The 16,888-nt window shown below is 45.0% G+C and overlaps 1 protein-coding gene across 2 annotated transcripts in view; it reads left to right on the forward strand.

The window, feature by feature from the left end:
- The window catches only part of NUDT9 (nudix hydrolase 9), a 249,218-nt gene that overhangs the window by 104,458 nt on the left and 127,872 nt on the right, over positions 1-16,888 (forward strand). The window lies entirely within an intron of this gene.

Below are 16,888 nucleotides of genomic sequence, written 5' to 3' on the forward strand. Positions count from 1 at the left end.
AGTTTGCACAATATATTTGTGATGTTTCCAATTACCTCGTTTGGAAATCGCATGTACATATCAAATTTATTTCTATCTATCATTAAAATTTGATACTTTTGTACAAGCCATATTTTATATGTTCCTTTTTATACAAACAAAACTTAACTACTGCAAAAATAAAAAGACATTGCCATTTACAATACTAAAAGCTCAAATTTACCTAATGCGAGACCTATTGCATTGCAAATGCTTGTTTAACTTTGCCCTCAAGCCAGTCCATTGCCACTCCGAAGTTTGACAGCCAGGTGTCGTGTATAGAGCGGTTCACTTTAATTCCCAAGTATTTGACGTCATCCACTACCCAGTCGATCAGAAATTCAGTGTGGCATTTGGTCGTGCTGTCCGTCAACGGTAACATAGTTGACTTCGACCAATTGATGTTGATCCCAGTAAGGCCACTATATCGTAGTACTTCCCTCATCAGCGGGTCAAAGTTCTCCGCCGGATTCATCATGTAGATCGTTACGTCGTCGGCATATATGGAGATGAGCAGGCCGCGCGACGTCAAGCCAATGCTTCGCTGAGTATGGTGTTGTCTCATTCGTGCCGCTAGCGGTTCCGTAGCAATAGCGAATAACAAAGGAGACAGCGGTGTCCGCTTGCACCTTGTCTGGTGCCTCTCGTAATTGGGATAGAGGCCGAAGTCTGTCCATTCACCCGAACTCTAGCGGTCGGGCTATTGTATAGAATGCCTATGCGTTTGGCAAACATTGGACTAAAACCCATTCGGGTAAAAAGGGTGAGCAGAAACTTCCATTCTAGAAAATCGAACGCTTTAGTCGCATCCAGTAGCGCGGCTGCAGCCTGTACCTTGGGATCTAGATAGTGGAGAAGCCCGAATAGTACTCTCAGATTATGTGAAGTGGACCTCTCCAGGACAAATCCAGATTGGTCAGAGAGCGCTATTTGCGGTAGCATGTATTTAAGACGGTCCGCTAGCAGTTTCGCATAGATTTTAGCGTCTATATTTATTAGCGAAAGCGGACGGTAGGAGTCCGGAGTGGTGGGATCTTTATCAGGCTTGAGCAGCGTAATAATCATCGCCTCTCGCATGGAATGTGGGAGTATCTCTGTTTCTACCGCCTCCTCGAAGACCCTGTGAAGTCTAGGTACTAAAATGTCCGCATACTCCTTATAGAAGTCTGCCGTTAGTCTGTCTGGTCCAGGTGCTTTACCAGGAGGCAGACTAGCTATTATTGCTCTTATGTCCTCTTGTGTGAACGGTAGGTCCATATATTGTCTGGCCCCATTGTTGAACCAAGCTAAAGCAATTGTGTCTAGGTAGTCTGTGAGTGTCTGGTCATCCGGCGTAACCCTGGATGTGTAGAGTGTTCGGTAGTAATCAGTCATGACCCTGAGGATGGCCTGGGGTTCCCTGACAGTGTCCCCTCCCTCATCTCTAAGTTCCAGGACATAGTCTGTCCCCCTCGGTGATCTAAGCATGTTAGCCAAGGTCCGGCCTGCCCGGTCTCCCTCTCCATATCTACGGGCTTGACCATCATTCTCCAGAAAAGACCCCTCCCTGTCAGCCTCCTCTTGGTATTGCGTGAGTTTCGCTCTGAAGTCTGCCCGGACCCTAACTGTTGGTGACTCCTTTAACAGAGCCTCAAGCGCCGTTAATTCGGTTTCTAGTGTATGTAGGGTGTCCCTGATGGATCGGAGTACCCCTGTTTTCAGAGACATGCAGTGTCCCCTCGTCACCACTTTACATGCCTCCCAGAGTGTGCCTGGGGAGTCCACCGAGCCATCATTTAGTTCAAAGTACTCCTCCAGTTTTTCCCTCAGCTCGTGCTCGAAAACCTGATCACGAAGAGCCCGAGAGGGGAACCTCCAGCTGAAAGGCAGGACGTACTGCGCTGGGGTGGACAGAGTCAGACAGACTGGGGCATGATCTGAAAGTGATCTAGGTAGGTGTTTCACCTCAGTCGTCAATGCGTGGATATCCCTAGATAGTAGCCAGTAGTCCAATCTGGACCACGCAGCCCTATGTAGCGTTAGACATGTGCCCTCCCGGGCCCCGGGGTGCAGTACCCTCCATGAGTCAACCAATTGCGCATCAGATATGATTTCCCCTAGGGCTGCCGCTTCTTTAGGGTGATGTTCCCTGGTCGTCCCCTGCCTGTCCAAGGTGTCTGACAATACAACATTATAATCTCCACCCCACACAACCGCGGCCTGACCACGCGTCTGTATCTTGTGCCAGAGGTCACAATAAAACTCAGGATTATCGTCATTAGGGCCATACACATTCACCAGTATCATTCGCATGCCACATAATGTCCCCACCAGAAATATGAACCTACCCTCGGCATCTGGTACCACTTCTGACGTTTTCCAATGTAGGCCTCTTCTAACCAGTATCGCCACCCCACGTGAGTAATTTGAATAAGGCGCATGTACAACCTCCCCCCATCTGCTGTGTCGGAGCACAGTGGCAGCGTTAGCAGTCAGGTGGGTCTCCTGTAGGAAGCATATATCTATAGCTTTTCTAAGTAAATAGGCTTGGACCAGTCTGGCCTTGCGCCTGTCATTCATGCCACGCACATTCCAGGTTAAAAGATTGATTTGAGCCATAGTTACATTGTCAAGGGGTATATTGCTCTCCCTGCAGCTGATTCATACATCAAAATAGAGTCTCGCATCCACACAAACGGAGTGGTACCAGTCCCGACCTCAGTCTTGCCCAATCTAGATCGGCAAGCAACCTTATATCTCTGCCAGACAAGTAGCCCGTGGTGTCTAGTGCACAGTTCAATGCTGGTAATATCTGTATGCGGCATATCTCTCACATTACAACAAAATTCAACATTATAACTCAACCCCAATCCACCCCTGCCCCCTCCCGCTCCAACCCCCCAATCAGGTCGTGCAAATCTCACCCTCCCCTCCCACCCAAACTGCAAGTACCCTTCAGAACTCCTCATCAAAAACAAGCCAATGGGAATCATCCCTTGGGGAACGCAGGTTGGACGCCCACTAACCCTGTACTTTTGCCAGGGCGACCGAGCGCCAGCCTGGTAGTGATCTCTCAAGGACCCCTCCACCCCCATACATGGATCTTCGCTTGGCCACTTATCTGTATAGGGCAGTTCAGCGGGGTCTCAGTTCGACATCTTCTCCTTCCGGCATCCATGATAATAGAGGCGCAGCAGACAAACTTACGTCTATATCTACAGTTACTCAATGTCACTCAACCCAGCCTGCGCCTCCGGTTCCTCAGATGGCGTCTGGTTTTTCTGGTCCCGTGCTAGTTGTTTGGCGTATTGCAACGCCGCCTTTGCGTCCACAAAGAAGGAAGGTCTGCCCGGGCCCTGCACCCTCAGTTTCGCAGGGTAGATGAGCGAGTATTTGGTACCAATTTGCTGGAATATCTTTTTAGCCGGTACGAATTCCCTCCTGGCTGCCTGAACCTGCATGGTAAAGTCCGGGAATATCGAGATGTGGTTGCCCTGATATTGTAGATCCTTTGTGTCCCTTGCCATGCGCAAAATAGTATCACGGTCCCTATAGTTCAGGATGCGCGCAATTATTGGTCTTGGTGTTGCGCCCGGCTTGGGCTGAGGGCCCAAGGTTCTATGTGCCCTCTCGACCAGGAACATCTGCGAGAGGCCCGCTCCGAAAAGGTCAGTCATCATTGTCTCAATATACAGTCCCATTTTCGTGATGTTTGTCGATTCCGCCACGCCCGTGATGCGGACGTTGTTGCGTCTCGAGCGGGCCTCTAAATCCTCGTTTTTTTGCTGGATTAACGTCAGAACCTTGTCCATGCCGCGCAGTTTTTTGTCCATATCAGTTTGGCTCTCCTCCGTTTCGGTCACTCGCGTTTCTAGCACACCCACTCTGCCGTCCTGCTTATCCATCCGCCTGGTGAGACTGTCCATGCGGGCTGCCAAGTCATCCATCTTGTGATCTATGCCCTGGAAGCTTGTTTTCAGTTCCTGGAACATGGATTTTATCTCCGCATTTTGCGAGCCACACCGGTCACTCTTCGCGGCGTCCTCTTCCGACTGGTCTTGTCGAGCAGACTTCAGCTTGGTCTTGTCGAAGGTTAGCCATGGCTGCCTCGTGTCCGGTTTCCCCATGTTCAGCTCTAACCACGACAGCAAGGGAGGAGTGATTGAGTCGCCGCAGCCAACAGGGAATGGCGCACGCTAATAATCGTTTCACACCACGTCTACCGGATCTGCAGCAGCAAGAGATTGCGCGCCACTCAGTCCAACCTCCGATGTGCCCCCGGGGCTACCCGATGGATAATGACTCCTACTTATTGCTGTACGGTCGTGATAGCCCCCACATATATCGCAGTTCCCATAAAGTTCCAACGTGTTCTCAGGCCGTAGCTGCAGGGTCTGGCACTTGGGCTAGAGCAGGACAAAATGGCCTCCCCCGTCCCTTCACTCTTCACTGTCCCACTGTTGCTGGTGGCTGAGGCGGACGCTCCAGGTCTCCGCTGCCTTTTGCGCCGGTACACCGTCACACCCGTCTCCCCTCCGCGGCGGGCGATATGCAGCCTCAAGGAATGGCTGAGCAAGGGTTACCGACAATGGGGAAAAGGCTGTGCGTAAACGCCGCCAGACAACAAGCATGGCCGACCGCCTAGCCAAATCCTAGGGTTGTACGTCGATGCTATATCGCAGGCACCACCTCTCTGTCCAGATCAGGGTCCAGCCTCCCTCAACACTTTCCCCGTCGGATCCTTACCGGGCCGGTCGCCGAACTGACCGTTATGGCAGATCTGCGGTAGTTCGCCCGCGTGGTGTGCCTCAGCGCCGGGACTTCACCGCCAGGTTTTGCTCCTCAGTTGTTGCGAGGCGCCCACACAAGCCCGCCGGTGCCTCCCGCAGTCTGGCGAGTGTCAGTGGTGCTCGCTCACAGGCCCCTCCCGCCTGATGCCGTAACTCCGTGGCATCTCGCTGCAACCGTCCGGACCGATGAGTCACGCGAGCTCCCGGTGTCTGCACAGCAACTAGGCCTCCGCCCAGCACCCAGGTCGTTCGCTGCCGCCACACTCCAGCATGCCGTCCGCTCCGAATTTCACTGCCGGGCAGTTGCCCTTTCTCCGTGCTGATATCCTGGGGAGGAAGGTCCGAGGTTACACACCAGAAACGCCGATAATTAGCGGATTTATTTGCTCGGTCGGCGGAGCTGCGAGATCAAGCAGCCATTCCGCTTTGCGTCCAAGACACGCCCTACAGGTGAAAGTTAAAAGAAGATAGGTGGTTTTTTAAAAACAATCTATGCAGTAAAATATTCAATTCTATTTCAATGCAAAAGATCTCCCAGCGCGCCCGTGCTTTCCCTGAAATTCGGCAAATGCAGTAGTTTTAAAATCTGCTCCAGTCTGTCACTGTCACTGACAGACCAGTCTACACCGTTAACATATACATGAATAAAGACAGCCACACATTTCAGTAAGTAGTTATATGAATGCATACATGTATACACATTATACTTAGTAAAGTTTTAGTACCAGAAATAAACGCTATATCTAACTAGAAGCAGCAATATTTACTTTCTCTGATATATGGATGTATTTTGTTGCTAAGTTTTCAGTTTTCTTGGAGTAGATTGTAATGTGTGAGTCAAATTTTGGTACAGCTATGTGGTAGCTGGCACTGATGCATCCTCACTTTAGGCTGATATTGATGAAACAATGCCAACAACGCCCATCTTTGGAAACAATGCCAAAGACGCCCATCTTTGGCCTCCAGCCCATATAGTAATTTATAAGGATGGTATTCAACCACTGATTCAGGAATTACCGCAGTCAGAAGAGACCAATACTATTATATTCTCTCCTCAATATAAATCTCAAGGTCATGTGGACACATTAAACAGAGGGAACGTGCTACGGCTCCTACATTCTGTTCCAAGCTTAGCCAACATTTAAATCTCCGATTTACTGTCAATAGAATTTTTGCCAAACAACAACCTTTCAAGTACGGAAGCAACAAAAACTAAATGGAACACTGTAGAGGTGGCACGTGGAATTATTCAGGAAAGAAATAGATTTTAAAGCTAGGGGAAAATCCTGAAACCAGTCCCAAATCCATTATAGCCAGCACCCTTTTAATGAAGTAAATAGCCCAAGAAGGAAAACCACTTCAGTGCTAAAAGGAGCAAAGAGCAGAACCCCAGGTACCACAACTGAGTCAAATTTGAAAATTGCACTGATACCAACTCATGGACTATCTGATTCAATATACTCCCCAACTAACAACTGGTTGGGAATACAGCGAACTATAACATCAGCACACTCAGATTGACAACACATGCCTACCTCTAAGTCACCTTCAGCAGAGTGAGATGAAATTAACATCTGCGTCTGGAAAATCAATGGATTAGCATCCAAAACCAGTGATAATGAGATGCTGAATTATTTCAATATAATCCTCCTTCAGGAGACTTGGGAAGGCAAGCCCTACGACCTGCAAGGTTATTCGTCTCATCTAACTCGGCTACCAAGGGACCTGTCTTTGGTCGTCGTTCGGGAGGTTTACTGCTCTTAGCCTCAATAGCAGAAATAGGAGAGATCGTACCTATAAAGATTCAAATAACATCGCGAAGCTGCATTCAGGACATAAAAGTAATGCTCATGCTTAACCAGACGACACAGGAAGTAATAATGATAAATGTTTATGTGCACCCAAAACAAAGATTGAAAGCAGCAAAGGAGCTGTTATCAGAGCTAAAGAGAGTAATGGAAGATGAGGACATAAACCATATTATCCTGGGTGGAGTTTTTAATATGCAACTCTTAGGACACGACCGTGACGATGCCCCCAAGCAGGATCTAACAGATGCATGGGGAATTCCGGTGCAAGGCTCATTAAAAATAATTAAATCTGTGAGAAGTGCGAGGAACCTGCTCCAGGATCTGGAGCATTTAAATATGAGAGCTTTAAATGGGCGCTTTAAGGAGGACAATCCACCAGCAGTAACATATCATTCGCCAATGTATCGTCTTACTTAGATTTTACGTTTGCAACTTTGACTCAGTTTGACAGTCGCCTCCTTTAAGGTCGGCAATAACGAATTTAGTGATCATATGCTACAGGAGCTGACTCCTAAAGCAAGCCTAAGCCTCTCACTAGAAATTTGCAAAACCATTATGCTGGATGAAACCAATAATCTTGAACGAATAAGATGCAACTAAAAAAACATAGCGGAAATATCTTCTACTGCTAAAGACCTACATAACCATGGAGTAGACAAACTGTCCCACCCATTGGAAAATTGGGACAAGTTTGTCTTAGCTCTTAGTGAAAAATTTGCAACCAGGTTAGGTCCAAAACAGAAGATTGCAGTAGTATCTTCGAAAACAGCAAAAAGCCCAGCCTCCAAAAACAAAAGCTATCTATAAACCAAATCTTAAGGCGACTCCGTAAATCACCACACAATTTAAGTTTGCAAAGCTCGCTGCGCGAATTAGAGACAACGATAAAATGGAGGAGATGGGCCAACAAAAGAGCTAAGGATAATGAAGTATGGGCGAAGCTCCTCCCCTAGGCAAATCAAGCAAACAGCGCTAAGTTTTGGCAAACAGTAAATAAACTGCAGTGGCCTAATCATTCTGGCATAATTCTAACATTCCTGAAGCCACCTGGGTTTGCTACCTTTTTATTCACTTCAATGAGAAGGAAACAACTGTCCCCCCTGTTCACTTGGGGAATGACAACTTCAAAAGCGCTACAATGACAGTAACAACCCAACATCGTCCTTCGGATGCGGACAGTAGTCACCCGAGACTAATACAATAAGAGACGGATCCATCAGTGGGCCAAGATTGCCTACTTAGTGCAACTGAGGAAGAAAACAGCCTTACAGCACTGCTAATAAGGGAAAAAATTGCTAGAGGCAGACCGGTGGAAGCACCTGGCCCCAATGTTGCATAAATTTGATCCGGAATTCTTGAGTAATGCATTAGCTCCGGTTTTCAGACACGTGCTGAGAACAACCATAATGTCAGAGTCATGGTGAGGCTCAACTATTAGCCCAATTTACAAACCGGGCGAGAGGTCCGTTCCAAACAACTATAGACTGATAGCCCTCATAGACGCCGAGGCCAAGTATTATGCGGGGATCATTTAAAACTAATTGGCAAGTTAGGCTTCCGTGAATCATCTAATACCTTTAACGCAAACAGGGTTCCGTCAAGGGCAAGGCACTACAACCAACATCATGGCCTTAACAATGCGTATGGATGCTGCGAAGCAGGGAAAATACCCCCTTTTCCTTTGCTATATAGATTACACAGCGGCTTTTGACCACGTAGATCGGACTAAGCTCTGGTGAAAACTGGACGGCTGGGGAATACCAATTCCTCTTTTAGATCAACTTAGGAACTTGCATACTGGAACGTGGATCAGTATAAAGCTGGGTGCTGGCACGCACCTTTCAAAAAGAATCCCCACTACTGAGGGTTTAAAACAAGGATGTGTCCTAGCCCCGTTGCTCTTTAGCCTTTTCTTAGAGGATTTACCAGGAGAACTTGACATCTGCTTAGCACACGCTCCGAAGTTGGGAAATAGAATATTGTCTAACCTGCTTTACGCTGATGATTAGTCCTGATCAGCTGGACCCCCATTGGCTTGCAACATCTTCTGGACGTCGCCCAAAACTTTTCGCTACGGAACGGCTCAAAATAAATAAATAAATAAAACAAATATTATGATAGTAAACCACCATAAGAAAAGGAATTTCAGTTGGTCTCTGGAGGGGACGCGTCTAAATCAATTAACCAGTTATACTTATTTGGGCATTCTTCTAAATCAAAACAGCACCTTTAAGCCATAGATGGAATCTCTGCGAAGGAAGGGAGTTATGACCTATCTAGCAATAAAGCCCTTGAAGAAGCTCTTGCTGGACTTAACGCTAGAGCCTTTCTTAAAAGTTCTGCGAGCAAAACTGAAGCCCACAATAACGTATGGGAGTGAATCATTAAAGGGTAAAGATGAAACAGTCTTAGGTAAAATAATAGCAAACTCTTACCAAGTAATCTTCAAACTCCCTAAATATGTTTCTCCGGCCCAAATAAGGTTGGAATTTGGCCTTCAAAACTAATCAATAGAAAGAAGGGGAGCTTATGTAAAATGCTGGCATAAGATCGGAGCAGCCAAGGAGGGGACCCTGAACAACCATGTCTGGGCAGATCTGTCTCGTCCTAGAGACTCGCCAGCAAAGGAGTGCCTTCTAGAATCCATCAAGTCCCTATGCCTGACAGACCTCTGGAATACCTCAACGGCTCACTCAGTATTTAAAAAAATTGTCACAAGGACAACACAACTACTATCAGCCACAGAGGGCAAGAAAGCTCTGTCAAAATGAACGCATGGCTAGGTTGTGCTAAACAACTATGATGTACTGAAACCCCAACCTTATCTCAAATCAGGGATAAAGATAGCGACAGAGGAAAGTTTTTTAAAAGCTCTCTTGGGAGTTGGTTCGATCACCCCGTTTTTACCCCCTTGAAGAAAAGGAGGCGATCCACCCTGCCACTTGTGTTCCTGTAGAACAGAGGTTCTTATTCACATCATTTGTATATGCGACAAACTAAAAGACATAAGGAGTTCTCTATTACAACCTCTTTTTAACAGCAAGGAGTCAGGTCATGCAGACAGGCAGTAATGCTATGCTTTAATCCAACGTCAGTTAAACTGCAGTTTTTTTTTTACATTTCTTGATATTACAGCACAGAGATTGAAACACCTTTATCCTTTGGTTAGGAATCATTCCACAACAACGAACTTGAGTATCACCTGAAACAGTCCTGTTCAATCTTACTAGACCTTTTAACGATGGCACTAAGACGTTAAAACCAGGCATGTATTGAAGTTGTTAACTGAAGTCTGGGAAAATACAGTGTGGTTATAGCCTACTAACATACCCATGAGCAAGGTTGCAAAGGAATTTCCGGAGGGTTGACAGTTTAATTGTTAATTCATCCTTGATGTGAGTCTTAATAGATTATGTATTAACTAGGTCGATTGAAAAAACAATTATGTGAAAATCTTTAAACTGATTTATGTGTAAAATAATGTGGACACTTTTAACATCATTTTAAATTACTGTATTTGAGCAAGGGGTTCAGATTTTAATGTATGCAATGGTTTTAATTAATCAAGCAAAATAAAAATGTACTATAAAATTACTGATAGTGATTTAAGAAAACCGCTGTTCTGACTTACTTTATTTGGTATAAATATTGCACATTGTAATATAAAGTATGGCTCATGGTTTATTACTGGAAGTCAGTCTCAGATGACTAATGGTTATGGATAGATAGATAGATAGATAGATAGATAGATAGATAGATAGAAAACATTTATTGTTTCAGTTAATTAAAACCATAACAATACATTTTGTAAAATCAGGCACTACAAATAAAACTCTTAGTGTTTTCCTACTTTTTGTTTCTCTAAACCATAAAACTTTCCGTTTCAAGTGTAAGTATTTTTAAAATATCATCATTTTAGCATACACAATGTACTATTTTAAAGCGGATCTGAAGCATTTGTTGGGCCATTTTCAGTGTTCCTCCCAATGTTCTAGTGTTGTTCTGTGTTGGGTTCGGGAGTACACTCTACTGCAGAATCGACTGTCCTGTTTCCCTTTTTTGAGCAGGGCACAAGGTTACATTCCAGTGCATGTGTATGAGCCAAAAGGAACTTTATTAGTTGGCAATTCAATGGAGTGTCAGTTGGATCTAAGGTCGCCATGATTGCCGATCTGCACGTTCTTATACCTCTGGAGTTCATGACTTTCTTTAGAAAGATGCCTTGTACATAGGATAAGTTCGGACAAATGCAGAAAAGATGGATAAAGTCCTCCTTGCTACTCCCACATAGTCTGCAGTCTTTGGGCCCGTCGTGGACCCAGGTTGGCTGATCCATGGTGGATGGGAATTTACCCAAACGTAGAGCCAGTAGCTGTAATTTTCCGTGGACCGGAAATGTAATTGTTAAATATGGAGCTGGAGTGAGTGATTTGTAATTGGATATTACCATTCAAGCATGTTTTCTCGTGCTAAAAGTGGTTTTGTCAGCTAGGAGCGAGTGGAATTTTGCTGATTTGTTTATGGCTTGCTTAAAGGCCAGGTAAGGCAGATTGGTTTCCCAGTGTTCTCTTGTGCAGGTGTCTGTTAAGGCTTTATTTAGGATTTGGTTGTATGGGGACTTTACATAATTTTCTATTTCGTCACACAAGGCCTTATTCAGTTCCGAGGCTGCCATGTTCTGTTTCAAGCTGTACCAATGCTTGATAGTTGCATACTTCCTTCCCAGCGTTTCATTTAATACTCCCAATTCTAATCTGGTCTGCGCTGGTGAAACTTCCTGATCAATTTGGAAGACTGATTTATAGATTGCCATCTGTACTTTGTTAAGCAGGTCTGCGTCTTTCCCATAGAGAGCTGTGCTGCCATATGATAGCGTATGTAGCATTTTGGCTTTTATTGTTGCCAGTAGGGGTTTGTATGATGGCCCCTTAAGCTTTTTTGTTAGGGACCTGAAGGCGAACGATAAAGCGTTTGCTCTCTGGGAGATGTAGGCTTTTTGCTGCTGGTGATTGTGCTGATTATCAAAATAAAATCCCAAGTACTTGTAATTAGGCACTGCTTCTATCTTTTTACCCTCCAATTGGGTATGTTGATAGACCATTCGTCGTCTGGTGATGAGCATTGTTTTGCTTTTTGTAGTGTTTCGTGGGGCAGGTTGCTTCATAAGTCCCTTTGGTGCCATGTAGTGCTGCCACAAATTATGGCAGCAATCTCATTATATAAGAGCTCTTGTATAGCCTCTCTGATTATACCAGGGCATATACCATAGTAGTGTTTGAATACTAGTAATCATTTTATGTTGCCACGTTTCCGGAGATCTACATACTAGGACTGATGATGGTGGTAAGCAGTAGTTCCAGGGTTGGAATGCCCTTTTGAGTCTGTGCAAACCTACTAACTTGCATGTTTTAAAAGGGTTTTCAACAAATTTTCTCTAATCTTTCCCATACTGAGAAATGCTGGAAATTTACTCCTGAGTGTGGCAGACGTAAACCTTCTTTCAGAGTTGGGGAAAAAAGTAGTTGGAGGGAAAATGAACTTTCAAACATCCAGGTTTTCACATGAGCAAATCTACACATGCATATTTGCTCATGCTGAAATGCAGTTCTACAAAATATTTCTGAAGTACAATTTCTTGCCCTACAAATGTAAATTCTTGTGAATTCAGGAAAGCCATATACCAAAGGTGCACTTTTGAGACTTTCTTTAATAATTGGGCCCCTAATTTGGTCTGGCGTTAACTATGACCTTTTGTGTTTATTCAAATTGTCTCTCTCTCAGAATCGGCTGGCTTCACTGTGAGTAACAGCATTCTACTCTTTCACAAGGAGCATATCCGTACACAAAGTAGTTTTGTTCAGTGCCAGTAACTAATGTGGCAGTGTGTGCTTTTTTTTTTAGACCAAAAACAATGTTTGCGTTTGCCAATGTTTGTTATAATGTGGAGGGCCCGGCAGCTCTCACATCAATAAGGTTTTACAAAAGCCATGCCAAAACAAGTCCTGCATTGCCAAACTAAAAAGCTGACCACCAATGTCAGACCTACTGGCTTTGCCAAGGCTTGTTTATTTTTGTTTCCCATAATCTTGTTGAAACTGGTTACACAAATTTTCCAATATGAATATTTTTGGGATATACTAGCATGCATCAACACATTTTACTAAATGATGCTGCAAAGAAATGGTACCTGAAATTTTACAATAGTTTTGCAAAATGTTTTTTTCCCTACTTTCATTTTTTAGGAGCATTTCATATTGAAAGCATAGAAACATTAATCTTGCTTTCAAGCTTCTGCAAATATTTGCATCTAATCAGAGAGCATTCTGTGAGCATCATGCATAGCCTCATGTTGCTAAACTTTGAAACTGTGTGAACACACTTTCATACTGGAACTACTGTCAGTAGTGCAGTCAGAACGTACATTTACTTAGCGCACTCACCCTAATAATAAAGGCTTTCAAATAATGAACCATTTGAACAGCATTAACACATGCACACAAATATTAACTTAATTACAGGCAGTACCCTTCCCTGATCCTTAATGTGGTACTGGAAACTGGCAGCCAAAGGGTTTGTGCTGCAGAAGGTTGGGCCTACTTGTCCCAAGGACAAAATGCACATTAAAACTTGTTGCCCTTGACCCCAAACAATATGTTCCGGGCGTCGCGCTATAGGAATTCCACATTCCTGGTGTTTATCTCCAAGTTGTTATTGGCTATAAATTCCGGGAATCCCACAAGTGACCTTTGAAGCCCGATCTTGGTTAGACTCATCAGAACGACGTCATCCGCGTAGGATAAGTGGGTTAAAGGTAAAGTGCATAATTTGGGTGGATGGGATGTAATCTTGTTGAGGCTTGGCGCGAGGTCTGCCATGAAAAGATTGAAGAGATGAGGGGCCCGGACACAGCCTTGCTTGAGCCCTTTGCTAGTTTTAATCTTTCTTGATAGCCGTGCTCCGTCTCCCAGTTTTACTTCCATCCAATGTTGGAGTATACGAGCAGTATTCCTCTGAGTATTTTGACCGGGATATTCCAGCTACGCGGTCCCCCCCCCCCATAGGATATTGTGGACTACGCTGTCGAAGGCCGCCTTTAAGTCGATGAAACAGAGATGCAACTGCTGTTTCCTTCGTGTATATTTGTCGGCTAACAGTGAGAGTGATAAAATGTTTGTCACTGTCCCACACCCTTTCCTGAAGCCTGTTTGATTAGGCGGGATTCGTTTTGTACTATCGGACCAGGTAATCAGATCTTCAAGGAGTAGTGATGCATAATACTTTGCGTCTACGTCCAAGAGCGCTATCCGTCTGTAGCTTGCTGGAGATGTTCTGTCTCCACCTTTGAAGAGCTGTGAGATTATTGAGCCTTGCCAGCTTGATGGAATTTGATTTTCTCTCTCTTCCTCGTCAAACAGTTTTTTAAATCTTCCACTCCAGAAATCCGAGTCAGATTTAAAAACTATTGGGGGGGATGCTGTTTGGACCTGGGGCCCCACTGCCACGGCTCTTCCTAAGTATTCTTCTTATGTCTTCCTCACTGAAGCCTGGATGTCCGAGCGTGTCTATCGCATAGCTCTCCATTGAGTGTGCCTCTTCTGAGTAGTGCAGTGTCGACCGTTGACCCATATCTGGTGGTTGAACTGCACTGCTTTCTTCTCTCAGGTATGCTTCATCTGTGCAGTGTTTTATGTCGTCCACAGGTTAGGGAGCTATTTGTTCTTTGTGCGGCCTTCTTGTTATTAATTTGTTGTTCAAAGCATGCTTTGGGCAAATCTTGCTTTTTCTGCCCCCATTCTAGATATTTCGGAGATATTGTGTCCGTAAATCTCTTTGTTATTAGTGCGACCCAGTCCGCTTCTTGGACATTTGATGTTATTGGGTTTGCGGGATGGTTTAGCCCGTTGATTATTCTCCAAAATGCACAGTGGAGTGGTGTGGCTCACTGGTTAGAGGCGGCAGACCCGTAAGCAGAGAACGGCCCGGGACTAGGGTTCAATTCCCGACGCAGCAGGGTCATGGACCAGGGTCAAAACGGACTCGATAATTCTCGCCTCGGTGCCTACTCTAACCAGCTAACACACTCTGCAACTCTGGGCATTAAGCTTGCTTCATCTCTACAACGGCCCCCCACAGACGCCGGGGATGCCTGGTTTCACCTTGGAGATACCCTGAAAGGGACCATCTCACAGGGAAAACCAGGACGGGTTCCCCAGCGGTCTTCAGCGCCAGGATACTCCATGGAGTCGCAGTGCGCTTTACAAGTACACCCACATTTACATTTACCCACTTGAGTTGGTGTTCTTTGCCTTGCAGAGTAATTTTGCCCAAAAATCATCCATCAGAGTTCTTTTGTATTCCCACATTGCCTTTTTGTATTTTTTTCAAGATTCTGTCTTTGGTCCCAGTCTTTGGATGTCGTGGTTATTTTTTTTAGTGCTCTTGCATTTTTCCTTATCTCTAGCTTGAGTTTGACCATTACGTTCGGGAGTGGCATATTGTGTATTGATGCCCATGGTTTTTTATGAGAAACTGAAATAATTGTTAACTCATTCGTGAAACTCTCCCATTTTTTAATCTGGTTACCTGTGATTGTTTCACTTCCTATTTTTATTCCCTACACTTTTACCTGAAGGTCTACAATGTCGTCCGTTGTCCAATTCAATCGTTTCAGGTTAGTTGAGAGGGAACTATCTTAGAATGTCTTACTGTTTCGGTGTTTAATAGACTTTAAATTGAAGTCAATATGCTGGTATGAATGATCACTTTTTGTTGTAAATTCAAGTGAAAATTGCTGTACGAAGGCCAAAAATGGAAGTGATACTGCTGTGTAGTCGAGTCTTGATGTTGTCGACCCTCCCAGATGAGTATAATGTGGAGGGTTATCGCCTGGAGTTCTCCCATTAAGGATCCGTGGGCCCTGATATTCCAAGGTTGTTACCAGATGTTGCCCTGCTGGATCATAGGGCTCTGTTTTTAGCTGATATTGTGGTGTCACATTCCAGAATTCATTGTCTGCAGCTAGCTTTTCGTCCTCATCTGGGGTGTGGATTAAATTTGAGTTGAAATCACCTGTTAAGATGACTTCCCAGGTAGGGTTGTTGTTTTGAATGTCGTTGATTATAGTTACTAGCTGGTTTAACTGGGCTTGCTTCTCTTTCACAAAAGGATGTACATAAATGTTCACTAGTAATACGGGGGCCGCGCTGCCGGGAAGAGACAGTTTTATTAATTGCATGTTTGACCCATGCGGGCTATTTGCTCTGATCTGATCTTAATGTCTGTCGCAATGTAAACTGATAGCCCCCCTTTTGTACGGCCATACTTGCTGTTTTTTTCTGCTGAAGTGCGTGTACCCAAGAAGTGGTAGCTTCTCTAATGCCCATGTCTCTTGGAGGGCAATAATGTCGCAAGATGCCCAATTACGGAGGGGCCAACCGTCTTCTAGCCATTTCCTGGCACCGGCTTTGTTCCATGATAATAAATGGAAGATGTCTTGGATGTTATTCGTTGATAGTTTTTGGCAGGGTCAGTTGTCTTTCTCTTTGTTCAGCGTTCCAACTAGCCAGCGCCAGTAGTCAACATCATCTTGAGTATTTACTTGTTTTCCTAAGTTGTCCACAATATGTTTTGCCGGTGGTGGGCTGTGCCCTCTTGCATTCCGGAGTACTGAGTGTGCCTGCTCTTTTTTGTCTGGCGCGCGTGCCGCTTTGCCCTTCATCACCGATGGTTCCCCTTAGTGGACCTGGGTAGCGTGGTTTTACCGGTCTTGAGAGGTTATGCCCCATGTGTCGAATATTTTCCTTGAGGACATTATTAGCTGTGTAATCTCCTCTGTTCGCCATGTCGTAAGTGTTTGTTCCAGTGTGGTGTTGTTTTCTTGCTTACAGAATTCCACTGAAAATAAATCCGCTGAGGTTAGATGTTGTAGCCCTTGGATGTTGGCTAAGAGTTTAAGTATATTGCCCCTGTTTAGAATGTCATGCATCCCCTGCGTTTCATATTCTGGAGTAAATAGCAGTTGTTTGAGATGTTGTTCGTCCTTCCTAGTCCCGCTTCCGGCACTTGTTTCTAGTTCAGTCCTACAGTCGGTGCTAACTTCGTGATGTGGCACCGTCGAGGAAGATGTTTGTGTTACGTGCTTTCCACTTGCCCATTTGTTGCTTGATTCGGCGTGTTGAGATGTCAATGGCCATTTGGGCTGATTCTTCTCTTTCCCAGGTTTCCTCGTTGGTGTTGCATTCAATTGGGGATTCCCTCGTATGGACTGCCTCTGACCCTCCCCCGTGGACG

Source organism: Lissotriton helveticus, chromosome 7, assembly GCF_964261635.1.
Source record: "Lissotriton helveticus chromosome 7, aLisHel1.1, whole genome shotgun sequence".
NCBI classification, from domain to species: Eukaryota; Metazoa; Chordata; class Amphibia; order Caudata; family Salamandridae; genus Lissotriton; species Lissotriton helveticus.